Below are 27,353 nucleotides of genomic sequence, written 5' to 3'. Positions count from 1 at the left end.
TCGAAGATCGGTATCGATTTTGATCGACTTGATTTAAAGATCACTGATCAACTGTTCCTGAAAAGATCAGATCAATAGTGATCTTTATTCGGAAACTATTTTTTGGCAGTGATCTCGATTTGACGATTTTTTTCACTTGATTTTCCCAGCTCTGAAGACGACATTTTCGTTTCGTATTAAACCAGCAAATAAATAAAATACTATACTAATAAAATATCTGCTCAATTACAGCTTCCAATAAATGTTTATGTTTAAAAAGTCAATCTCTACGTGTATGAAAATTAAACGTTTGTTTTGAGCAAAAAGCACACATCTTGATTGTTCTTCTTTACGCTTCGTCTTAGACTCATCAGTGCATTAGCAGTTCAAAATGAACTGTCATTGCCACCAAGCAGTTCACCGCTTAGCGAATACAGAGAACTAGATTATCAAAGTGTTTCTTATGTACGGAAAATGCCTTAAGCAGAATTCGATTTCAATTGAACGGATTAGAGTGATTTCGTCGAAAGCCATTTCGCCGAAAGCCACTTCACCGAAAGCCATTTCACCGAAAGCCATTTCACCGAAAGCCATTTCACCGAAAGTCATTCCGCCGAAAACCATTCCGCCGAAAACCATTTCGCCGAAAGCCATTTCGCCGAATGCCATTTCACAGAAACCCATTTCACCGAAAGCCATTTCACCGAAAACCTTTTCTCCGAAAGCCATTTCGCCGAAAGCCATTTCGCCGAATGCCATTTCGCCGAATGCCATTTCGCCGAATGCCATTTCGCCGAAAGTCATTCCGCCGAAAGCCATTTCGCCGAAAGAAATTTCGTCGAAAACCATTTCGCCGAAAGCCATTTCACCGTAAGCCGTTTCATCGAAAGCCGTTTCGCGAAAGCTATTTCGACCAAAGCCATTTCACCGAATGTCATTCCGCGTAATGTCATTCCGCCAAAAGGTGTGTTCTCCGCAAGGTTAACTGCCGAATAATTCAACTGTCCTAATGCCGCTTTGAAACTTATTACATATAAAGAAACATTGAATAAAAAAAATTCAGTTAAATAATCAATTTGCAAAATAGCCCTTTCATCAAAATGACCCGTTCCAAATTAAATTGCTGGGTGGTAATGCCAGGTGAATTTGAACTGTTAATACACTGATGAAGAAACGTGAAGAAAAAACGATAAGTAAATTTTGTCAATGATCGCCTTTCTCACTAAGAAAGGCTATGTAATCACTATGAAAATCGAGTTTTATATATCATTCGTTTCCGTTCGTCTAGATCTTAGTCTCTAATTAAGTTTATTCCGATTCGACTACCGGCTCCGAAGTAAAGGAATAAAATGTGTAATACTCTATGAAAAAATGCTCAAGATTTTCTCAGCACCGCGGGACCGATTTGCACATGCTTAAATTCATATGAAAAGATTTTTCGCATCACATTTTCAGATCTGCTTTCCGGTTACAGAGCAACAGAGTTGAAAGTGAATCACCCAATGGTGTAACGACGCCTTTCTCATATTACTGTGGTATTCTTCAAAATGCTTTTCATTTACTCTAAGACTCTCTAACACTACCACAACTAATAACTTTTTACAGGTTTAAGACAAATCTTTTTAGTATTTTTGCTTCGTCACTCTAAATGACGGATTTAAACATTGAATACACTTCACTCTGTGATTCCGGGACCAGAAATTTGGTCCGATCAAAATTCAATAGCAGCTTATGGGGCTTGAGCCTAAATTCGAGAAAATCGGTCCAACCATCACAGAGAAAGTAAAATAAGTTTCATTTCGATATTTTTGACCACTATTTCCGATATACTCCGAACCGTGAACTGGGATCCGGTATAACCCATGTTGGTTCGATTGGTCGTTATCTAACATAGCCTACAAATTAAAAAAGCTTGGAGCCCTAAATTTGGAAAAAATATTACGTTTTCGGTAACCTCTCTCTAAACGATGGTTTCAGATTTTCAACACTTTTTAAAGGATCCGAATTCCATAGTAACCTACGAGACTACCAGACCTTTCATTTGATCCTAAGTTGATGCAATTTGTTCGGCCGTCTCTGCGGGTATAAAGTGAGTTCCGTTTTGATGTCTTTGAACACTATTTCCGGTACTTACGGAACCGGTAACTGGGAAACGTTATAACCGAAACTATTTTTGTTTTGGTCATCAACCAACCAGACCTGCACAATGCCAAAATTATACGACTAGTAGAAAGAAATTGGTTGTTGTCATGTTTAGAAACACGTTCATGAATTTCTGTTCTTTTCCGTACTCAGCAGCCTCTAGATATCATATCTGGATAAAATTTATCAGCATTCTATGGGATCTTAAAGCTTCGATTTAAAACTAAGGTTGGGAAATTCGGTTCAGAGGCTTCAGAGAAAATCCAATGACAATTTTTGGCACTTTCCATCTCGTTACTCCGAAAGCGGAAGTCGGATTCGAAAAAAAATGCTCTTACAGGCTATAGAACTGGCTGAATATTTGATTCTAAGTTTGTTAAAGTGATCTCTGAAGAAATAGAGTGCATATCTTCTTCAATTTTTAATGTGGAACACATTTTTGTTTTCTATATAGGGGTGCAAATTAGAAACTCAAGAAAAATACACGTAGAAATGTGGTCAGGTTTTGAACAATTACAACTCAGTCAATTTTGTATCAATTATTAATATTATGTCACCATTTGATTGAAAATATTTCTACGTATTAATTTGAATGTTCATAGCCATGTATTTTTAATTGTATATCATTGAAATGTTGATGAATAGCTAGCAGTGTCCTATTTTGTCTGCAAAAAATCTCCGGCACACCGGATTTCCCTGCCATAGTCGACGGTTTTTTAAGGAGTAGGCGATATATCAAAGGGAAAGCATCGCTCTGATTGGTCAATCGATGCAAAAGCGAAGCTGTTGGAAGCACGCGAAGCTGTTGGAAGCATGCGAAGCTATAAATATAAGCAAAATTATAGCTAACGATTCAGTCCTACGCGTAGCATGCTAGAGGTAGGTTGTTGCTAGACAGCAAGAAAAAAAGTGCCATAAAACGATTTAAAGCTTCAATTGGTATGCTCTAATATTGTGTCATACAAGATCGGATGAAATTCCATGTTATGTCGTTTCGCCTGAGAAATTAACAACTACCCCAGGGTAAATTTTGAGTGCATAAGATTCATTTCTAATTTATATAAGATGAACTCGATTGATAATGAGAAAAAGTTTATCGCTTCAACCGAAATCGCAGAATGGTAGTAATGGTAGAGAAACGCTATAAAAATAACTGCTTGCATACAAAACTTGAACACAAGCTTGGCGAAGAGAAGCTTAAATATCGATAGCCGTATCGTATGTACAAACATATAATTGCATACATTTGGGCTATTGATGTAATATAGAGTCTATATTCTAGGTTCGCGTGTTCGGTGTTGGTTCCTAATAAAGATCAATCTAAGCAGACTCTCGTGCATTTGCGGATTCAAAAGTGTGACTACTAATTGGAAATGTCGATCATTAGAAATTTAGGTTGCCTTGTTCCACATCAATGGCTCGAACAACCCCATGAGGCTGATCCTTGTAGTTTATTGTACGTGAAATGTGCACGTTACTCGGTAACCGGAGGTTCGATCCTGATGAATTAGATTCTAAGTTTGTTAAAATAGATTAAGTGATCTCTGAGGAAATAGAGTGCATATTTTTTTCAATTTTTTTTGCACGTGGGATGTGCACGTTACTCGTAATCGTTCAATAAAATTCATCTCATTCAGGGGTTAGCTTATTTTTTTGCTTAGGGCACATAACCGTTGAATTTTGTTAACGTTTCGTCTTAGACTCATCAGTGCATAGCCGGTTATGTGCCTTAAGCACAATATTTGACTAAACCCTAAATGATCGAACCTGAATCGGCCAGCAAAAGTCATTCGGCACGTCAGTTTAGACATGTCACTTCGGTGCTAAACAAAAATGTTCTTATTACTTTTTACATTTCGTCTTTGACTCATCAGTGCAGAGCAGTTCAAATTGAACTGCTTAGTGCTAAACTCGGCAGTTCAATTTGAACCGCTAAGCAGACGTAAAGTTTCTGCTACTTACAGAACACTTTTTGTTTTGCAACGAAGTGCAATGTCTTTTCTGACGTGCCGAACGAAAACGTGTTTTCGACTATTTCTGGCCGATGCAGGTATGGTCATTTAGGGGTTAGCCAAATTTTGTGCTAGGGCACATAACCGTTTTCATTATTTTTACGTTTCGTCTTTGACTCATCAGTGCAGAGCAGTTCAAATTGAACTGCTTAGTGCTAAACTCGGCAGTTCAATTTGAACCGCTAAGCAGACGTAAAGTTTTTGCTACTTACAGAACACTTTTTGTTTTGCAACGGAGTGCAATGTCTTTTCTGACGTGCCGAACGAAAACGTTTTCGACTATTTCTGGTCGATGCAGGTTTGGTCATTTAGGAGTTAGCCAAATTTTGTGCTAGGCCACATAACCGTTTTTATTACTTTTTACGTCTCGTCTTTGACTCATCAGTGCAGAGCAGTTCAAACTGAACTGCTTAGTGCTAAACTCGGCAGTTCAATTTATAATAGCAGAAACTTTAGGTCTGCTTAGCGCAAATTTAATTGCCGAGTTTTGATTAGGCAGTTCAATTTGAACTACTATGCACTAATGAGTCTAAGACAAAACGTTAAAAAAATTCGAATTTAATCTGTTGATAGCATGATGTATTCTAACTACAAAGTATCATTAATGATTTTAGTTCAGTTTTTTTTCAATTGTTCAGTTTTAAACAGTAGAATACTTCGAGAAAGTTTAGTAGAGTGAGACGCTTGTGAAATGAAAGAGCGAAGTTCAGAACCAAACATTGAACTCATTGAGCTGAAATCAGCTCGGGGAAATATTTTCATAATAAATATTTTTTCTTTTCAAAACTCATCGACACAGCACACATATTCAATTTAGAAAATAGAACACAAAATAATCAATCTGAAAAAACACGATTTCAATCCCGACCCATAGAAAAAGAAAAAAAGAAGTGATTGCGTCAATCTTCAGATGGTTTAACATCCCTTTTCCACACATCGGACATCGAATTAAAAGCGCTTCAAACTATTTCACACAATCGCATTCGAGCATTCCTGGTGCCAAACCGTCATCGTTGCGACCCTCGACCACACGCGCACCATGCCACCTCCCCTTAGCCGGGAACTGATCCTCAGTTCAAAGCGTAATCAGAAACCGAGCATACCTTCGCGAAAGGCAGATTATTATAACAGTGTGAAGGCCATGTAAACGACCTTGTTGCTCCGGTCCGGACTCCAAGAAGGTCTGTCGAAGCTGCAGCAGCGCACACGGCACCTCGATCCTGTATCGAACCCGTTTTGAACTCAACCCCTTTCCACCTCTCGGGCTTGATGCGACCAGCCTCGGCCCAACAACCAGGTGACTTTTCCACGAGGAGGGCACTCAAGCACATACACACTCACACAAAGTCGCACACAGGTACGATTAGTACGCGTCGCAGCACGCGACTTACCCACCGAGATTCGCTGCTTCACGGGATCAGAAAGACCAGATTTTTGCAAACCTCTTCAGCCAACCCATCTCCACTCTCCCCCAACTCCGAACAGGTCTTGCTTTTGGTTCAGCCAGAACCGTTGGATGGTGGAACCTGTGTCATCATTAAGGATGGATTGCTATGCCTAGCAGGGATGTGGAAAGCGGTTCGGATGGGCTACGACGATGCAGAAGAAGGAAAGAAAAAATAACACCAAATACCAACTGGCGGCGACATCCACCACGACGACGACGACGATGATGATAGTGCGAGTCAAATCTAATGATTGCAATGATGATGCTAATCAGGATGATGGCGGGATTGGTGCAAATTCTTTTACCCTCTTGTAGCGTACTTGGAATCTCATTTAGTGCTGTGGGGGTGCTCGAATTTGTTTTCCGCAACGACGAACGCCGCGATTTTAAGGCTCTTGCTCGAATGCCCGACGTCTTTCAAAAATGTATAAAAATACTTAGAGCAGAAATTATCGGTAAATTCAATTGTAATTCTGCTGATTCGGCAGAACATCTGTAGATGCGGCCAGGTCATATTTTTCTAATAAGTTGAACCAGAGGTGGAAATAAGCCCATTTTGCGCACGAAAATGTGAATTACAATTTACGATTGTGAATCAAAAAACCGAACACCGTGAATTAAAAAATTGGTTGACAAAACTAAAATTGTGATATTTTTGTAAATATTGCACTGTATATTGCACAGAGTAGCAGCAAACCTTATGCATTAACTCTCCGATCCCGATCTCAATATAACACTTATGCAATTTTGTAAGAGTATAAAACCCTACATTTTTTGGCTGTTGTGTTTTCTAAGACTTGTTTATTTACTTTCCTTGGCGTACGACACAATTGTTAATAATTAGGTTTTCGAAAGCGGGTAAAATATCTGTAACTTTTTAATCATTCTAAAGTTTTTCTATCTCTTAACCATTCAAATATGATTTAGATTTAAATAGAGTATTCACGTTAGTAATTATAATTATATTAAACTACTTTTCGAAACCTGATAATAATTTTTCATACTTTAATGAAATTTGATTCCGAAAATTATTTTAATAGACATAACACATGGATCAATAAGTCCCGAGACTAACAATTGAAACACCATTTTTTTGCAAAATTTTTTTTTATTCATCAACATAATCACCTTTTAGGGTGATACAATGGTTCCAACGTTTTTCCAATTTTTCAATACCATGTTTATAAAAAAAATTATCTTTCGCTTCAAAATAAGCTTCAGTTTCAGCGATGACCTCCACATTTGAGCCAAATCTTTTTCCCTGGAGCATTTTTTTAAGATAAGCAAAGAGCCAGTAGTCACTGGGGGCTAAATCTGGCGAGTATGGGGGGTGGGGAAGCAGATCAAAGCCCAATTCGTTCAATTTCGCCATTGTTTTCATCGACTTGTGGCAGAGTGCATTGTCTTGAACCCGGCACCTACTTGGAAAAAACCTTTTTCATGCTCAATTTTTCATGAAGGATAGTAAATACACTTCCATATGACATCTGTGTCATCTCAGCAATTTCACGGAGCTTCACTTTACGATCTTTCATTATAATTTTTGTCACTCACATTTTCCGGTGTAACGGCTTCCGGAGGTCTACCCGAGCGTTCCGCGTCATTTGTGTCGGTACGACCACGTTTAAACTCGGCGAACCACCGACAAATCGTTGCTTTTGATGGACAAGAGTCCGGATAACATTTTTCAATCCATTGTTTCGCTTGCACAGCGTTTTTACCCATTAAAAACAATGTTTTATCAAAACACGAAACTCGGTTTTTTCCATTTTTTAAACAAACTACAAAACGACTTTACTCCAACCTCGATAACTCAGCTGTTTCTGGTGGGATCGACTTAAAATTTTGACCCGTTTCAAGCAAAGGTTAGTACTCTAGAAAGACGTGGTTACTGGTTTACTACGAGCGCCATCTCTGCTTTAGTCTCGGGACATATTGATCCATGTGTTATACTATCGAACTTAATTCGTCAATGTAAAAATATCTGATTTCTATACAATTAGATTAAAATGAAAGATTCATCATCAATATCCAGTATTCAAAAATCTTTTAGATTCCAAACAAATTGTAGGTGTAAGCGCATGGCAGACGACTTTGAATCTTTTAGATAAAATACCTAACATTCAATATGTGGCATGAATCCTGCAGCCGAGGGAAACACGTAGAAAGTTTACATGCAAAAATCAACACATTTGCTCTTAAAGTACCGGCTAAGATTTTATACGGTTATCTCATTCAAAGCTTCTTTTCCTGTTCTTGCACTGAAATGGCTTTAAACGTTTCCTGCTCTGGAAAGTTCAAGTCCGGTTTTGGCACAAAAAAAATTAATTTGGTTTTCGTATTCAAAACTACTTAAACTACTACGTTGAAACCCCCTTCAACGATAAGTTGCACTTATCAGCCGTTCATATAACGCTCAATCACTATTGGAAATCTGCTATGTTTCAAACAGTATCACACACAGAGAATTTTTGATAAAAAGCTTTGGAAATTAATGTTTCATTCATGTCAAGAAAACTGTTTGGTTGTTGTCGCTCATTTGAATCACGATGTAAAAATCTAAAATTAAAATGGTCTATAACTCCAAAATGGAACTGGTCTCGATCGATTTTCACGAACTTTGGTTCAAATCAAAGTTATTTGGAATTGAATTTTATTCAGATCCATCTTCCGATTCTGATATTCCAGAATTATGAAACTTTTAACCTTGTGGTCATTCACCTCTCCGGATCAGAAAAACTCCACAAAAAAGAAATTGAAACTGGCATTTGAATGAACACAAAAAGGTTATAAATCTTCAAAAATAGTCTCACACATACATTTCAAATTACCTTTTATGCCGAATATATAAACAGAATTAGGAATCAATTTGAAAAATATGGCGAGTTTGATTTTCTGCTCATTTGATAGAACATATAGCTGAGAATCTAACAATATTATAGGCTATTTTTTTTTCAAATTGTATGTAAAAGAGTCTGCAGTTGAATTCTTGAACTTAACAGGCAGTGAAACCGTTAACTTCGAAGATACTTTGGAATCAGGGCTGGAAAAATCAAGATCACTAAATCAACAAATAATAATCACTAGCGGAGATGATCGCTTGTGATCTTTTCAAATAAAGATCACTACTTGACATGAATTTGAATTATAGAAATAACAAGAGCGCAGCATTTGGCGCAGCGTTTGAATGGTGCGTTTCAATTGGCGTAGCAAAATCCTGCACTCCTGTTACTTCTCTGAATGATATTCAAGCTAAATAGGGTAATATAAATCAGCTGCATAACACGCTTTGTGATTGGACATGTTTTTCTTATCATTATAATTATTATTCATCGCAGCATGTATGTTAATATTATTAGCTGATTTTATTGATGATATTACTCCACCACGACGGTACGACTGAATAAATTTATAATACATCCGATGACCGATGAAATAAACTCAAATAACGAGCCTAAAATGATTGATATCGGATAATCCATATCCGAGAAAATTGAGCGGTAATCAGTTTTGACGTATACCTCACAAATACCATTATATCACTGGAAGAGTAAGCGATAGCTTTTTGAACTTCAAACCTGTTTAATGAACACAGAGTAGCATAAGAACGAGCCTAACTTTGTTGAAATGTTGATTCCGAATCAGACAGTGATACTGATAACATTTTTAAATTGTAAGTAAAACCAAATTTCTCTTATAAAAAATCATTCGTTTCAAAATTCATAATAATATTTACAATAAATATATGATGTGAAAAGATAATACTGACAATTTTGATTTACTGTGAATCAACAAATTTGCTTATTTCCACCCCTGGATTGAACATCAATACGTCAAACAAAATATCAAGCAAAGACTAATGAAAAATTATACATCCAATGTGTTTCATTATCAAAACGTCAAACTATGTTTCAAAGGACATTCATGGTGTGTATCGTACCCCTAGTGTTGACTTCAATGAATTTTCCGGCTACCTCAAACAGCTTGATGTGTTCGGTCCAACCGATTCATACGTATTTTATTGTCCCAATAAATCTCGTTAACAACATCATTGTGACGAGATATGAGCCTTTGATAAAGTTCAATGACTTTTAGTGTACCAATTGTATTACTACCAGATCAGTTAGCGACAACATACTGGATCATTCAATATATTAAGTTTATCGAGATTCGTTGAGTCAAATTCGAGAGAATTTATCCGATAAAAAATGTGCAGTTCATTTGTTCAGTCATTTATACCATTATATCTCAGAAGTGACATCCATTCGATCTTAGAACTTGGTAAATGGCACAAAAGTAGCTTCAAAACGAGCCTAAGTTTGTTAAAATCGGTTCAGTCATCTCGGAGAAGCTTGAGCGGTAAAAACAACACATTTTGTCGGTTACGTCATTTATACCATTATATCTCCGGAACCAGAAATCACAGCCCTCGAACTTGATCAATGACCCAACAGTAGCTTTCAAACGAGCCTAAGTGTGCTGATATACGGTTCAGTAATCTTCGAAAAGTTAGAGCAGTAAAAATTTAGTTGAAATACAAAGAGCAGTGACCCTGCCAAAATTTCGGCGAATGTTCTAAAAAGTAACTCTGTTACAGGGTTGGGCAAAGTAATCTGACAGAATTTGTTCTCCAGTTACACTGGAACAAAACAAGGGTGGGAGAAACCGAACACGACATCGTAAAGTAAAAGAATGAAGGTTTATTTCCTTCTAGTAGTTTTCCATCATGGAGCACTAGAGTGTCGCTCACCGCGTTTTTTTTTTTCAATAACTAGTTTTTGAGAATCAGTCGTACGTAACAACTATTCGTGAGTTTATGAAACCTTTTTCAATCGACCTAGTGGTGTAATGATGCCTTTCTCGTATTACTTTAATTTTCGAAAACATTACTAGAAGATTCTGTCAAGTTTCTTTTTTTTCAAACTTGAATAAAATCAAAATCTTTCTTCGGTATAAGCTACCATCACCATTTCAATTTGTAAACAGTTATGCCAAGTTAATATAGATTTGAATGTGGCAACCCTACACGCTATACAAAATTTAACACAGCACGCTGCGTGCAAGGCGATGGCGTTTACTTCTTCCGTACCAGCACGCACCGATGCGTACCGATTTTGTATCATTTTGTATGACACTTTGAAAGTTTTGATACTCATTGCCTTATAATTTCGAAACCGGAAGTCGGATCTGGATGAAATTGCACAGTATCTTTTAAGACACTGAGAGCTTTAATTTGAATAATGATTTGGCAAAATCGATTGAACCGTTGCTGTGAAATCGAAGTTAGTTCCGTTTTTTGAGCTTTCCTTCGCTACTACCGATGCGTTCGGAAGCGGGAAATGCCAACTGCCAACTAAATGAATTTACTAGTGAGTTTTATAAAAATTTGCACCTCGTTTCGCCATCGCTTATGAAAAAATAGTCATGAAAGCGAAAATGTTTACTCATCCCACTGTAATTCCGGAACCGGAAGTAGGATTTTGATCAACTTTTCGAGGACTTTTTGAATAATTTCAAGATCTTTCATTTGCATGTTTGTTTGTAGAAATCGCTTAAGAAAATTCCATGAACATTGAATGCGCATTTTCCCATAGATTTGCACATATTGACCTATATTTCCGGAACCGGAAGTTGGATAAAAATAAAATTCTTATAGCTATCTATGGGACCGTAAGACCTTTCGTTTGAAACTAGGCTTGTGGAAATCGGTCACGCCATCTCTGAGAAAAGTAAGTGACATTTTTATTTTCATTTTTGTCTTTTTCATATAGAGAGGCTATAGAATCACTGCAATAACCGACTTTTGGATTGTTTTGCTGTAACTGAGTCTGAATTTGTGAAAATCGGTTCAGCCATCTCTGAGAAAATCGAGTGACATTATTTGTCACATACACACATACATTCATACACACACAAACATTTGCTCAGTTCGTCGAGCTGAGTCAAATGGTATATGACATTCGGCCCTCAGGGCCTCGGTTCAAAAGTCGGTTTTCACAGTGATTATAGGGTCATTTCGCCGGAAGCCGTTTCGCAGAAAACCGTTTTGCCGAAAGTCATTTCGCCGAAAGGGTCATTTCGCCGAATGACATTTCGCCGAATGGGCCATTTCGCCGAATGTCATTTCACCGAAAGCCATTTCGCCGAAAGGGTCATTTCGCCGATTCCTGCAATTGTCTTAATATTATAATTGGAATTGATTTAAATTAAACACAAATAAATTATAATACGTTACGCCCGTTTTGTTGACCTACAATTGTTTTTCTTGTATAAAGATTGATTCATGAACCTAAGAACTGATTTCCCAAGGAATGTTGTTTACTATTAGCCACTAAGCATCAATGCAATTGCATAGGTGTATCTACCAAGCAAATGTATGTGCTATTTTCCGTGTACTAAATTAACAAATATCAGATGCGGCTTCGCGAAATCGATTTGATTCGTGTGCTAAAGCAAAGAAACCTAGCTTTGAGTAGACCGGGCAAACGAGGCGGTTACAGGTTTGTATGCAAGAGGCCGCCGCTTTCGACGGCGGGTCGGCGGCCACCTCAACCGGCCATCTTGACTTCGGTTATGTGGCTGCGCCACATTAGTTATACAGTAGGCATAATAACACAAAAAAATAATAATATGATATTATCGAAATTACCCTTTCGGCGAAATGACCCTTTCGGCGAAATGACCTATTCGGCGAAACGACTTTCGGCGAAATGGCATTCGGTGAAACGACTTTCGGCGAAATAGCTTTCGGTGAAATGACCCACTCCCATTGTATAGCCATTCTATATGAGAAAGGCAACATATCCGAACATGTAAGAAACCACTGGACCAATTTTAATAACCTTCAAATTTAAATGCAAAGTTCCTTAGTCCCGTAGCCTGCAACGAAATTGTGTCCGGATCCGATTTCCGGAAAACGGGTTAAAATGTGCATAAAAATGTGCACTTGATTCTCTCAAAAACCGCAGGACTGGTTGTCTCGATTCAAATAAAAGGTCTCGGAGACCCATAATCTGCTATTGAATTATTTCCGAATCTGACTTCCGGTTCCAGAAGAACGAGGTAAAATGTTCTCAAAATGGGAAAAGTGCACTTAATTTTTTCGGATACTAAGATTCAAATGAAATGTCTCCATAGCTTGCTTTTAAACTTTATTCAGATCCGGCTTCCGGTTCCGGATTGATTGGGGATTTTTCAATATTGCATAAAATTTCGATATTATAAATAACACAAATCCATCTGAATTTGATATAAAATCACTGCGGATAGTTGTTAAATGATCAAGATTTTAGATCAAGCACTTGTATCGAATGTATCTGATTACATCTTAGTTAATGTAAAATAGTATTGTTGTATCTTGATTAATTCATTATAGTGTACTGTAGTATTGTAATTTATATGCCTTTTCTTTCAGTAAGAGAAAAAAAATAGTCAGAGTAGTCAGATAGTCTGGTACGAAATTTTACCCGGAGAGACAAATGGGTGAAAGAATGAAAAATATGCTCTAGACTATCTTAGACACCGTTGAAACGATTTTTGAAAATTTTGGTTTGGAATGCATTGCCTGCGATGAAATTTTATCCGGATCCGACTTCCGATTCTGAAAATTTAAGGTGGAACATGTTAAAAAGTGAAAACCGTCATTCAAGGTGACAATGCAAAGACCGTACAAACTCAATGAAACTGTGCTTAAAACTATTCCAATGCAAAAGATCTTGTCAGTTGGTGGCCAAACATATCGACTGTGGCTATACCGGTTCACTCTAACATAAACTTGAGGAATCCAGAAGTTGCTTTAAATATTTTCCAGATCCGACTTCCGGTTGAGGAATTATAAGGTTAAGATTTTTTCTATTCTTAATTAAAAATGTCGACGCAGAGTGCGTAAAATCCGTTTAAACTAACCCAATATATTAGTCTTATTTGCAGATGGACCCGGCTATTTCGATACCGGGAATAGTTGTCGAAAAATCTGAGAATCAGCTCACTTTCTCATAAAAGTTGAACGGACTCAATCGCTTCCAAATAGCTGTAACATTTTGCCCATAGGACATTTTCAATTATAATTTTGGGTGAAACTAGTTCAATATTAAATGGTTTACATTGTAAAAGGGACAGTAGTAATTCAGCAATCGTTTGAAGGATAGAGTCGGAAGAACAGAAGAATTATTTTGTACACGCACCGTACAAATCCGGATCTATTCCTTTGTGTCATCGGCAGGAAGCTAGGAATTAACACACATTTGCCTATAGCGGGTAGTTCAAGCATTCAAGAGGAATCCAAATAGTTTTGTAAGAGGCATGGCAAAAAAACTGAAATTGAGTAAAACTTTCGTGCAAGACGAGTAAAATTGTGAAGAACTACAAACGAACAATGCTAAAAAGGCACCGAATCGTAATAAACGATAAAATACTGTAAGAAAGTCTTGTGCACGGGAGCTCTACACACAGATGTTGATAAAATCGCATTGATGCATTAGACGTTCGTGAAAGTAGGCTTCCGGCACTCATGTTTTTCACTGTCCATCGTAAATTCTATACCCTAGAAGACGTTAGAAGATGTCAACATTCCCCAAGAAATATGCTCTACGCTATATTTTACACTTTTCTGGCGGAATTTAGCCTCAGGCCATAGCTCGAAAGATGGTTTGTAGCTGTACAATTCTTATTAGGTCAACTTCGTGCCGAAGGACTTCCATCCCCCGAATACACCGGAACAACGGCCAATTGAAAACTACTTGGCCATCATGGAGCAGGCGCTTCAGGAAACATCATAAGGAAATAAACTCGTAGGAAGACCATTACATTACACCACCAGGATTTTTTTTTTTCATTCGAAAACAGTAATTTCTGTACTCATTCTGGATAGACTTTTTGATAAACGGTTTACGCTGTCTTAAAGATATATCTTTTGATCACATTTGTGATTTTTTTCATAACTCTAGGAAAATCAGGGAAAAAGTTATTAACAATCAAATGCGGAGAAAAAAATCGACCAACTAACCCCAGGGCCGGGGTAGTTTGGCCGAGTATCATTGTATGACTCGGTGAAACGATCATCTTACGGTTAAGGCAACATAACAAAACTTCACGGATACTTTATCTAATACACTATCGAATAATTTTATTAAGTGAATCCGTGAGAGGAACACAATCGACTGTGAAAGAAAACAAAAATTCTGAGCTATAACTAAATTCCGACACTGGCCTCGCCAAAACAAAACCAATCAACTGCTGCGTACCAAAAACAAACGTAGTTAACCAATCCAAATACGAACACAAAACACGAATTGCTAAATCAATAAACCAGAAAAAGCTTGTAGAAATTCCGAAACGATAAGCTGTGAGCATCGATTAAAAAGCTATCAAATACGAACCGACCCCGCCTACCGCCTGGTGATCACAAACGATGAACAATAAAATCAAAAAACAATCAACCCAATTGCCGGTTAGGTGCAAAACATGCTATGATCTACTGTCATTCAAACCCGTCTCGAACCAGAAGCCATCACGGATCAGCGATCGCATCGTAAATCAAACCAAAACGATCATCCCTACCGGCTGATGGACGCGGCGTCGACCGAACCGGCGGGCACGGTCGGGCCTGTCTGTTGTTTTTTTTCCCTGCATGCCTGCCTGAATGCATGTTCGAGACAGGGGACGCCAACTAGGAAATAATAACTTTCTATAATCACTGCTATCAGCCGAGTCCGGACTACTGTTTTGATGATACTATTATGTAAAAGAAAAAAAAACAACTGGCAATGAAAATATGTGCTGTGTAAGTACCTGCTGTGGACAGCGGAGAACTGAACGCCTGAATGCTGTATGATGCATATACCGAAGGAATTCCGCCGCCAGTCTAGATGTGGTAGCACACTATAAAGGGTAAGCGGACACTGTTGGCACCATTTTTAGACGGAGGGCCGCAGCTTTCCCTACCGATGTTCACAAACCAAATATAGAATTCTCTGCACAGAGTTCTGATAGTTCGGTTAGTTACAGTTGTAGGTTCTCAATATTTAAACTTTATTCCGAATTTGAAACCATGAATTTCCTTGTTTTTATCAAAAGTTTACATAAAAGCATACATAGATCAAACAAAATTTTTAATGGTTTGGAGTCAAAATCGATCTAGATACACTTATGTTGAATTTCCAACTTAGCATAATTGAAACCACAAAATTTCTATTGAAAACATCTATGATTAATTGTTCAAGGTTTTAAAAAGCAGATCTAAAAACGGCAATGAAAAACTATGTGATCTTGAATTCATGAATTCGATAGAAATATTCCGAGAATGAAAACGCTCTGAACTGAACTATTTTATTCACTCGAATGTTTGAAAACTCATGATTTGAGTGAATTTTACTCAAATCTATACTCAAATTTTGACAGTTTATAAATTTGAGTAATCGCAACTCAAACCACTATGTTCAAAGAGCGTGTATAGGAATGTATTAGAATTGCTGAAAAAACGTGTATGTGCACTTTTCAAAAACATTCTTACCGCTCAATTTTCTCAGAGATGGCTGAACCGATTTTAACAAGTCAGAATTTTCACCAGGCTTGTCGGAGTAAGAAAGTTGCTGACAGTATTGGCATAATACCCGCTGAATTACCTAGGAGAGCAAAGATTTACATGGACATATTGTATTCTGACCGAAGACCACGCAGGAAAGAACCGACATTTCCAAGCGCGTACGCAACATTCGGATCGGGATAAGAAGCTTGAACACAGATTCTGGACCTACATCTGAATTCTAAACCTTTAGCCTCGATTTAATTTCTTGATCTGGATTCTGCATGGAACCACCCGCGATCCCATTTCAACCAGAATATTAGTTGATTTTCTGAATTCGATCGGTTAAAATTTAGTACAACTAATCGATTGTTGTTTTAACTAAACTGTCATTTTTGTTTCTCGATTAGCAGAAACGATGGTTGAAACAACTAATTTAACTGTTTGAGAAAAAAGGTTGTCAATTAGTGAGGACACATACCTTTCAATTTCAACAAATATTTTAGTTGAAATAACTGGTGTTGTTTATGAAACAAAATTCTGTTAGTTGAAAAATAAATCGGTTTTATTTGTTTTAGACATTGCAAATAGTTGAATCAACTCGAACAATGTTATTGATTTGCGAAAATAATCAAAATATACTTACTGATATACGTCATGATCTATTTGAAATAAGTTCGGTATGTTGAGATTCATGAAATAAATATCGTTGTTAAAATATAAACAGTATATAAATTATCATTACGAAATCAGAACTGATCTGATCTCTAAGTGAATTTGATTTTTGTATGATCATGATCATGTCAAGTCGAGATCAGTAAAGATCTAAATTCTAAAAAATACTACTGATTCGATCGGAAATGATTGATGTAGAAACACGTTTTTTATCAGTAAAAGTGCCCGGAGGGGCGAGTAAATTAGCGAAATTATTAAATTTACCTAAAACGAGTATTGAAAGATGATGCCTTCAAACGGTTGAACTAAAGTTATACACTGATAATTTTAGTCAATTTATATGAGCTTGGGTGCATCAACCGCTGAGAATTGAAATTTTGCGACGGCAATTCAAACCCGCTATTCAATCGCAGCGCATTCTGTGTGTTTGAAATCCTTCCTCCTGTTACTTTTATAAATTAAATTCATGTCAAAAAGCGTTTTATTGCTAATGCATGAACATCATCATCGGTATCAAAAAGCTGGAAGTAAAACAGTCTGCTGGAAGTAAATAATGATCGAATTTAAAGCATAAATTTTTTGCACATACCTGAAAGATTACGAGATGATCATTCAGTAACATTTTCTAATTTGTCACCAAATCTTTTTCATCTCAAACAAAGTTAACTTTATCACAACACCGCTGTTAGATGAACACTTGTTATCATAAAATTCTGAAATCGAATGAACACAATTTCACCAAACGCTTTAACCATCGATGTTGTTTTCATTGTCATTTTGAAGCGACGCAAACAAAGTTCAACTAAAAAAGTTGTTGATTTTGCATTGCGATTATTGTTTTGCTTTCAACTGTCTCCGGCATTTGACAGCATTCAAAACAACATATTTTTCAACTACTTGAATATATGCAAATCAAAAATCATATTGGTTGAATCAAAAAGAAATTAGTTAAATCAACTATCGCAAAAATCAAAAACTGCGATATCGCAATTTTATGATCGAAGGGTTCTCCGTGTGGACCTGAATTTTTGATCAGAATTAGAAACATGGACTCTAGAACTGGATCCTAATTCTGATTCTGCACTCTGAAGCTGAACTCCGGACGCGGTCCTAAATTCTGGATTCTATAATTATGGTGGTCCATGAATGGCATGAATTAAGGACAACGATTTTAATTCTGAACCCAAACCTGAGTTGAATATAATTTCTGGACTTATATTATTGACCTGAACCTGGGTTCTGAACCAGAGTTTTGAACCGGGATTCTTAGCTTTATTGCTTAATCTGAATTTCGGACCTGACCTTTGGACAGGTTCTGGCCTTAATGTAGATTTTAGCTCCAAAATCCTGGTCCAGAACCCAGCTTCTGGTCCAGAATTCTGATCTAAGTCCAGAATACCGGTCTTGAATTCAAGTTTAGGTCCAGTTCTCAGATCTTGATTCAAAATTGAGATCTAAGTCGAGAATCCAGATCAAGAATTTAGACTCAGGTCCATAATTCGGATCCACAATCCAGAATTCGGGTCCAGAATCCAAGTCCATCCGGGGTTCAAAATACAGATCCATAATTCAGGATCAGCATCCAAGTCCAAGTCCAGAATCTAGGTACAGAATTCAGATCTTGAATCCAGATTCAGAATCCACAATCAAAAATGCAGGTCTAGAATGCAGGCCCTGAATCTAGTTCCAGAATCTACGTACCCAGAGTTCAGGCCCAGAATTCAGATCCAGATCTCGGATCTCAGCTAGAATACAGGTCCAGAGTTAGAATTCATAACTAGGTCCAAAATCCAGGTGCCTAGATCCAGAATTCATTTTCAGTATTCAGGTCCAGAATTAAGATCCAGATTCAGAACTCTGGTCCAAAAACCAGATCCAGAGTTCAGGCCCAGGAATCAGATCCAAAATCTGGGGCTAGGTCCATAATCCAGGATAAGGTCTAGAATCCATGTTCAGCATTCCGGTTCAAAATACTAATCCAGAATACAGCTTCAGGACCAGAATTCGGATCCAAGTCCAGAGTCCCGGTCTCGAATTCAAGCTTAGGTCTACAATCCTGTCCTGAATTCAGACCAAGGTCCAGCTCCAGAGTTCATTTCCAGGTGCAAAATCTCGATATAACATAAAGTTCTGGTCCAGGTCGTGGTCTAGAATTCAGATTCCAGTTTCTCAATTCTGGTTCAGATTTCAGGTCTAGAATACAATGCTGAAGTCTCGATTTAGGTTCGGAATTTAGATCCAAGTCCTTAATTCGGGTCTATAATCCAGATCCACGTCCGAAATATAGGTTACAATATAGGATAGAGCTCAAATTCCGAATTCAGGACGAGATTCTGTCTAAAACCCAGGTGCAGAACTAGAATTAATATCTAGAATTCAGTTCCAAAACCCAGACTCTTTATTCTGGATAAGAATTCAGATCCAGGATCATAGTCAAGGCTTAGAATTCAAGATTTTTGTACAAGTCCAGAATCCCATTTAAAAAAACTGGTCTAGAACATTCAGAAGCATTCAGAAACCACGTCCATAGTAGAGATCCAGAATCTAGCACCAGCTTCCAATTCATGGTCCTAAGTTCTAGATCCAAAACTAAATTCAAGACCGGGATTTAAGGCGTAGTTCTGACTACTGCACCATCATTTTAAACCGGGATGCAGGATCTAAATTCTGGGTTCTGGGTGAATTCAATATCTAGACGTAAATTTTGAATCTGAACTCTACAAGAAAGCAGAGTTTCGGCATTCTGTATTTTATACTAAGACCGGAACCACAACATTGGACCAGAATTTGGAACCTATCTGTCTGAGCTACACAGAAAATGAAATTTACACGACATATAAACCAATAGTACTATGATATAGAAAATCTGATTTAAAACCGTGATCAATAAAAAATTTAATGAAATGCATTAACTTTTCAACGAACAAGACTGTATATTTCAAAAAACGCCTTATTTTTGCTTACGAAGTATATTGAAAAATGAGGAACTGTAAAGTAACTTTCCATTCATGCTCCAAATATGTGCATGAAAATTAATGTAAATTCACAAAATATGTTTATCTTTATTATTAACAAGGATTTTGGACCTGAATTCAGGACTATAACCTGAATTCTGAAGCAGAATTCAAAACCTGGGTTCGGAACATTCATCCTGGATTCTGGATCTTAATTCTAATCCTCGATTTTGAACCTGGATTTTTAATCTGAATTCTGGACAAGGATTCTGAGACAAGAATCCTTAATCTGAATGCGGAAGCTGGACCTGTCCGTGAATTAGAGACCTGTATTTGAATTCCGCACCTGGAGTCTGGACCCGAATTCTATGCCTAAAGTCTGTATCTACACACTATCCAAATTGGAATTTTACAGGTAACCTAATATTTCATACGATGTAATTCATAAAGACCTAATTTGTCAAATGAAGGGAAATTTCATTTGTAATGACTTAATGTTAGATTAACATTAATTTTACTGGTACCGATTGAAATGTACATTCGGTTAACGGGTGCGACTGTATGAAACTAAATGCATCTTTTACCAGCCAGGAGGAGGTGTGTGCTTCTGTAGCTCAATCGATTAACGGATTTACTTTGTGATCCAATGATTCTCGGTTCAAGTCACAGCGAGTCTCTATCATTGTATATTTTTCTACTTTATATTCTTGCGTCTAAATTTGCGTGAACTGCGACGCCTCATTCATGTGCATCTAATAAGATGTAAAATCACAGGGTTTTATCGAAGTATGTAGATTCTAGACCCGAATCCAGGCACGTACCCAGAGGGGGGGCCGAAGGGGCCCGGGCCCCTCCCGAAATCGAAGTAAAGTAATTTCCATTTTGGGATTTTTTACTTTTATTCCCGGAATTAGGAACAGAAATGATTTTTTTGGTTATCAACTAACAAGATGTGCTAATTAGAAGATTTTATCAACCAGTTTTAAAAAGCCCGCTTCTTTTTGCAATCGAATTTATTTTCGAGGCTCAAAAGTCGGGTTTCACTGTGATTACAATCAATGTCAAACTTAAAGGAAATGGTACTGGATGATCAGAAAGTGCCATAATGATTAGTACTTAGTATTAGCAAGATTCTGCGAATGAAAAAGATGTCCTGCCGCTGTATGTTGCACTTGCATACTCAGGATAAAAAAGATGAACGCGAGCACACTTCAGAAGCATGTTCGCCTATGCTGATGATGATGGTGTCGGTTGGTTACTGTTGACTTACTCCATTATTATACGCCAGAGAACAGGACATTACCGATTTCGGTAATATAAGTATAAGTGTGAATTTTTGGAGCGATTGAAAATCGGTGTGAGCTCTGAGAAATTTTTGTGAGTTCCGTTTTGAAGTTTTTGAATGCTACTAAGAAAATTTTTCTTTTGTTACATCACTCCCAATTTGGAATTTAAATTTTTTACTCATCACCCTGTAAAATTTCAAATATATTCATGCATATATTCCCCTGAAAATCTCAAATATATTGAAAAATTAAAACTCGAAAAAAAAGTCCGCGAACTCCAAATTTTTTTCAAAGAATGAAGCAAGGAATTGGCATAGCGAACAAAAAAAAAAGATCGCGGCAATTTAAAAAATCGGTAAATTGTTACAAACGTTTACTAAAAACGTGATTTTCAAAAGTCTACAAAAAAGTCTGAGACTGAATCATGTCTACAGCTTATTTTTTAAATCTGCTGATTTACAAACAAAGCTGCAGGCATCTCTGATCCAGACACGGAAGTTGACTCGATGAAATTAAATAGGATCACGTGGGATTATAAGGCACTTCATTTGAATATAAATTTGTTAAAATCGGCTTGACCATCTGTTCGACAAATAACCAACAAATTTTGCAAAACTAGAAGAGCTTACTGAATAGTTTCGAAATATTTGTTCCTTCTCACATGCTTATAAGAACACACCATTGAAATTGAAGGTTTTAATACTCATCACACAGTTTTTCCAGAACTAGAAGTCGAATTCGAACTATGGGACTAGGACTAGAAGAAATGTAAAAATCGATCCCTTCCCTTTGACACATAGAAATTTTTGCTTAAATCTTTCATTGTCCAATCAGAAATATGTGAGTACATATTCACTTAAAATGCTACATACTTGCACTCACTCTTCAATAAAAAATAAAACAAAAAACACTAAATGCACTAGAATCATCACTTAGACGCATTATTTCTTATTTGTGGGCCCCTCCCGAAACGAAATCCTGGGTACGGGCCTGCCCGAATCCTTTTATTTTCCTGTAATAACAACCCAGTAGGTAACACGGAAATGTTAGCATATGTTGCTCATCACATGAAAGCCAAACACAGGAAAGACATGATGCTCATTAATTAAAAAAAATTCAATTGATTATAAAAAAGCGTCCGATAGTAAAATACTTTACATTTGTTCTTCTGAAGTTATTATCTATTTGATAATTAAATTCTTGTGCCAACCTAATCTGATTGTTACACTGAGTTTGCAACAACAATTTCCAGAACTGAAAAAGTGTATAGTTTTCTAATACAAATAAGACGTGACTTTTTCCATCTGTCAGATCCAATACACTCTAGTCTTTATTAATGGGGGGGATACGTTCCGTATAAAAAAAACTGCATAACATTGAAAATTCGCTTAAAACACCGTATACAAAAAAAAACTCTTGGAAATAGACTTGAGTTAACTTTGAAAAAATCGCAAAAAATTGTTTAAAATAGACTTCAATAAAGTCTTTTTTATGCGAGGAATACGCACCGCATAAAAAACTGAATAACATTGAAAATTCACATGAAAAACAGCATAAAAAAGACTGCGACTAGGACTGCGTAATGTCTGTAATATGTAATGTAATAACTGGAGGTCGTGAATATGAATAAAACTGATATGTTTCTAACTTTCCCTGAGAAAAGAAATGATGTGCAGCTAATTTAAATTCAATGTCATGAACGCAATGAAAAGAATATCGCAATCAAAGACACTTGTAATACACCGATCATTTAATTTTAATTTTTTTCTATATATCAGAAGTGATCTGCCAAACATTGTCTTCACAGCCTATAGGTTTCGTCTTTTCAGCACTATTCATAACACTCATGAGCAAAGTTTAATACTCACTGAAGTCTTTTTTTATGCGAATTTACGTACCGCATAAAAAAACCGCATAAAAAAACCGCATAACTCTGAAAATTCGCATAAAAAACCGCATAACTCTGAAAATTCGCATAAAAAAAACCGCATAACTCTGAAACTTCGCATAAAAAAAGACCGCAGAAGGGCAAACCGCATAACTCTGAAAATTCGCATATAAAAAAACCGCGTAACTCTGAAACTTCGCATAAAAAAAACCGCATAACTCTGAAAATTCGCATAAAAAAAGTCGCGTAAAAAAACCGCATAAAAAAAGACCTCAGTGTACTTCATAACTCTTGAAAGTGAAAACGATAGGTCTAAAAGAGCGTAATTCTACATTATTTAAAGACGATACTTACTTTCATCAGAAAAAAACACATTTAAACATGAAAATGTTCACACCTCTATGTGGGCATCATGCACATTATTTTTTACATTTTAGTTCTGGGTGCACGCTAAACGCAAACTATTGAACAGGACTGAACTAATAGACTTTTCCATCACGAGATGGTGTTACTGTGATGTCTTTTTCGATTTGTATTGAATCCAATAAAGTGATCCATATTGATATATAATACATTTGGTTCTACCCATTATTCCGCAGGACGAATTATGGAAAGACGCCCCATAGTAAAGTAGGACGTATTCACGTTATAATTGCTTTAAAAAAGACTTGAGTGTAGTTAGATTGATAAGACAAAACAATCGAAAAACAGTCTACGAATGGATGCGATCGTCGTTGTTGACGAAAACCAATGAACGATATTATTTCAACGCAATTGTGTAAATTCAACAACATTAAACAAAGAAGATAGATGATGCCCCCGAAATAGCAATTAACAAGTATTCAATAGCCGTCACTTACGAGCCCGAAAAAATGTTTCCAAACGAATAAAGCAGAACTAATTATATAACAAAAAGACCGATTAATCGAATAATGCGCCACGTTAATAAAGCTCAATTGAATCGCAGCTTAATGATAGAAATAATTATAGTATGGAAATTATACATTGACGTTTTATTTACCGGAGCTATTCCGTTCTGTCTGCGTAACCGTGAACTCCATCCAGACAACGAGTAAATATTAGAATGAAATCAGTTTTTTTGCTGGTACACATTAAACATCACATTCGTGCGTAATGAGGCTCACAGTGTGAAAAAAAAATTAAATCACCCACCTGTTAAATCGTCGACCTTCCCGGGTAAACCGCGAACACTTTGCCGAAAAATGCTGTAATTTTTTTCTTCTGCAACCCGTAGATCATTCATGATCCACCATAACTCACACTACACGCCTTTTTTTCCTCGATCGCACAGCAAACGGATCACACTACGAGAACCGGTCCCCGCACGTTCCCAGCTCGGCCACTTTCTGTGAGCAGCACCAGCACCAGCAGCCGCAGCACGCGCTTTGCTCAAAACCTACACCGGAATCGGTAAACAGCGCAATAAATTAAACCGATAGATCAATGATCTTGCATGTGCCGCACACTTCGAGAGATGCAGTTTGCCACTTCTTAGTCGCGTCTTTATTTGTGCTTCTTCTTCTTCTGGCGACACTACACACTGCAAGACGACGCACTCTCTCAGTTACCCACTAATCAACCGCCATTACCACCACTCACTCGTAGGGTGATCACTGGCACATTCGGTTCGACCGTGTTTGATATATATATTTTTTTCCTTCCTTCCTTCTAATAGTCGCTTGGAACTAGGTTTGACACAGTAAATGGTCCTAACACAAACACTAGAGGCCCTCGTCGTCGTCGTTGTCTTCGTCGATCGGTCGTTGTACGGCGTGTACGACGTCAACCCAGTAGGACCTAATCAAAGTTGATCACTTTCTTCCAAGTCACACACAGGGGGCGCAACACAGATGCCGATGTCACAACGCAAACCGACACAAACTGATCGCACAGCGCCCACTTGGCTGATTTTTTCGTTCTGCCGCCTTTTTTTCTCTCAGTTGAAGAAAAAATCCAGATTTTTCATTCTCTATTGTTTACAATAAACAAGGGTTGCCCTCAGCCACGGCCACCACCGTGTCACACTGATGCAAATGCTTACTAGATCTCGGCAAACTCTGGGGATAGGCAAACGAAGCTGTTTCGTTGTTTATTTTTTTATTTTTTATTCACCGAACTGTCGCTTCTTTGGCTGGGGTGGTCACTGGAATCGAAGGAAGAGATTCGGAATTAGTTCGACAATTGACATTAATTTTTTTATTTTTTTCTCTATACAAAGGTAGTGGAACTGATGGACAACCCGACTTTCGAACGGAACTTCGAAAACCCATAGTACCCGTATACCATTTCGACTCAGCTCGACGAGAGCGTGCATCCGACGACACGACCTGCCACTCGCCTATCAAAACTGTATCGCAAATTTAACTACCCCTCAGTAACTCGAAATGTCAAAACTAAATTGTACGAAAAATTATTCAAACTGGCAACAAAGCAAAAATTGTTGATTTAGAATAACAGTTACCTTAGTTACCACTGTTATTTTGTTGGTAAATAAAAATAGTCTTAAAATGAATCAAAGTGTGACTGTGTTTACTAGAATAATGACTTCGTCAGAAAAGTTTCAGGTAAGGTATTTCTAAAATATACGCATACGAGAGATTTTTCAAATCCTTTATTTTGCAGGATGCCCGTTGCAAAGCCGAGCAACAAGTATCTGCCAAGCTGAGCTGCAAGTTCCTTGTATTATTACAAGAAATTGAGCTTTGTTTATGATGTGGAACTATTAACTTATGGGGTAGTTCATGAGCGCCTCGTTTGGAAACAGGACCATACGACAGCTTGCGGTCAGAAAGCAGGTAATTTTCTAGTATATTGTTTCAATAATACGAGATTGATACAGAACCGAATAATTTGGTGTGTTTTGCCTAGCATTCAAAATTTATATACATGCAGTTATATTTCAGGAAACAGTGATCAGGGTCGCATTCAGATTGAGCAGAATTATGACTTTTTGATAGATAGTAAAATTGTGTAGATAGTAAGGTAGTAAAATATTCCAGAAAGCGAACTGGAAATGCCAGCACCAATTCAGCAGCATTCAAGAACTGATAATGATTTTAGGCAAATGGCATCGAGTCGGATTCGGATCTCGTCGGAGCGGTAGGAAATTATTCATGTGATCAATGTTGTATAAAAAATAAAGCATCCCTAATGAAATCAGTTCAACATTTTATTTCTTGTAGTAATTAAAATCCCAGTTAAAATCATTAGGTTATCATTAACTTTTCAGTGCATTAGTCAAAAGATATGACGCGAACGTTGGTTTGTCAGGTGTATCGAAAATGAGTGTGATAATCCAGAGGACTTTAGCAATTTAGCATATCGGTAGTAAAATGTGATTAGGGCATATCGCACGATAGGCCCTTGGGAATGTTACAAAATATAATGCTCATTGCTCGGCTCTACAACCTCGGACGTCGATAGAAGTCCAATCTAATTGTGCGCAATATGCTTGAATTTCATGTTTAAAACTTGAGTAATAAGCATTATTTTTCTAACTTTCGAAAGGGCATATCGCATGATATGCCCTAATCACATGTTAGTACCGATATGTGGATTATGTATCTGATTTTCAAGATAAGTGTATTAAACCCTTGAGAACGTCGGTCGGTTTTCCATTACGCCATTCAGCTTACAATATCTCATCGCATCGGAATTTTCCGACTGTGTCAACTATTTGAATCCGTTTGGTAATTTTTTTTAGCAATGGGAAACCTGAAACCGACCTTCTACTTTGCTCCATCGAATCAGCCAACGACATAGAAATGTTTGATTAACACACCAAATCTATCAGGCGTTAATGTTTCCTTTTTCGGCGGAAATGTTCCAAGCTAGTGATGTCGTTCATGTCAGCCATCTAAGGCTGGAGGTCATATTCGACTTTTTTTCTGGATGAAGTCTTTATTGACAAGATTTTCCGTGAATTTGCAGAGATTGAACACCGACTTTGCTCTGAAAGAAAATGAGCCAGGTCCGATTTTTCGCTAGTATAATTCATTGAATTATTTACCTGCAGCAAACCCCCGTTATGTTCCGGTGGCAAACTATTTGTTTATTTGTATTGGGACTCCTTGGAAACTAGATCGTAGCAACTAAACAGTGTTGCTCGACAAGATAATTTTTATCAAATACGAGGGATCGCTCAATTTTTGGTAACTGATGGTAAATCATTACCGGACATTTTTCAAGCCGATTTTTCTTCAGAGTGCCTGGTCGTGTCGTCGGTGCATCTTTCAACGATACCAGCCCTCAACTTTCCGATTTTAACAAACGTAGGCTCGTTTAAGCGCTACTATTCGGTCATTAATAAAATTAGTAGATCAAATGGTTTTCATTTCTGTTTTCGGAGATATGATGGTTTAAGTGACGTAACCGACAAAGCGCATTGTTTTTTATCACCCTGGCTGAACTAATTTTGAAAAACTTAA

At 37.3% G+C, this 27,353-nt stretch overlaps 1 protein-coding gene and 1 long non-coding RNA gene across 2 annotated transcripts in view; one reads left to right on the top strand and one right to left on the bottom strand.

The window, feature by feature from the left end:
- The window catches only part of LOC131427071 (high affinity cGMP-specific 3',5'-cyclic phosphodiesterase 9A), a 446,805-nt gene that overhangs the window by 409,380 nt on the left and 10,072 nt on the right, over window positions 1-27,353 (bottom strand). Inside the window, exon 2 of the mRNA XM_058589982.1 lies at window positions 24,079-25,069. The gene's annotated coding sequence lies outside the window, so the exon portion shown is untranslated. The remainder of the gene's footprint in view (window positions 1-24,078; window positions 25,070-27,353) is intronic.
- On the top strand, window positions 25,251-26,098 carry LOC131427077 (uncharacterized). The gene is made up of 3 exons (XR_009229234.1): window positions 25,251-25,490; window positions 25,549-25,721; window positions 25,830-26,098. It is a non-coding gene; the product is annotated as an uncharacterized LOC131427077 (long non-coding RNA).

Source organism: Malaya genurostris, chromosome 2, assembly GCF_030247185.1.
Source record: "Malaya genurostris strain Urasoe2022 chromosome 2, Malgen_1.1, whole genome shotgun sequence".
Classification (NCBI taxonomy): Eukaryota; Metazoa; Arthropoda; class Insecta; order Diptera; family Culicidae; genus Malaya; species Malaya genurostris.
The sequence above is the reverse complement of the archived record's forward strand: the minus strand, read 5'-3'. Positions and strand labels throughout refer to the sequence as shown.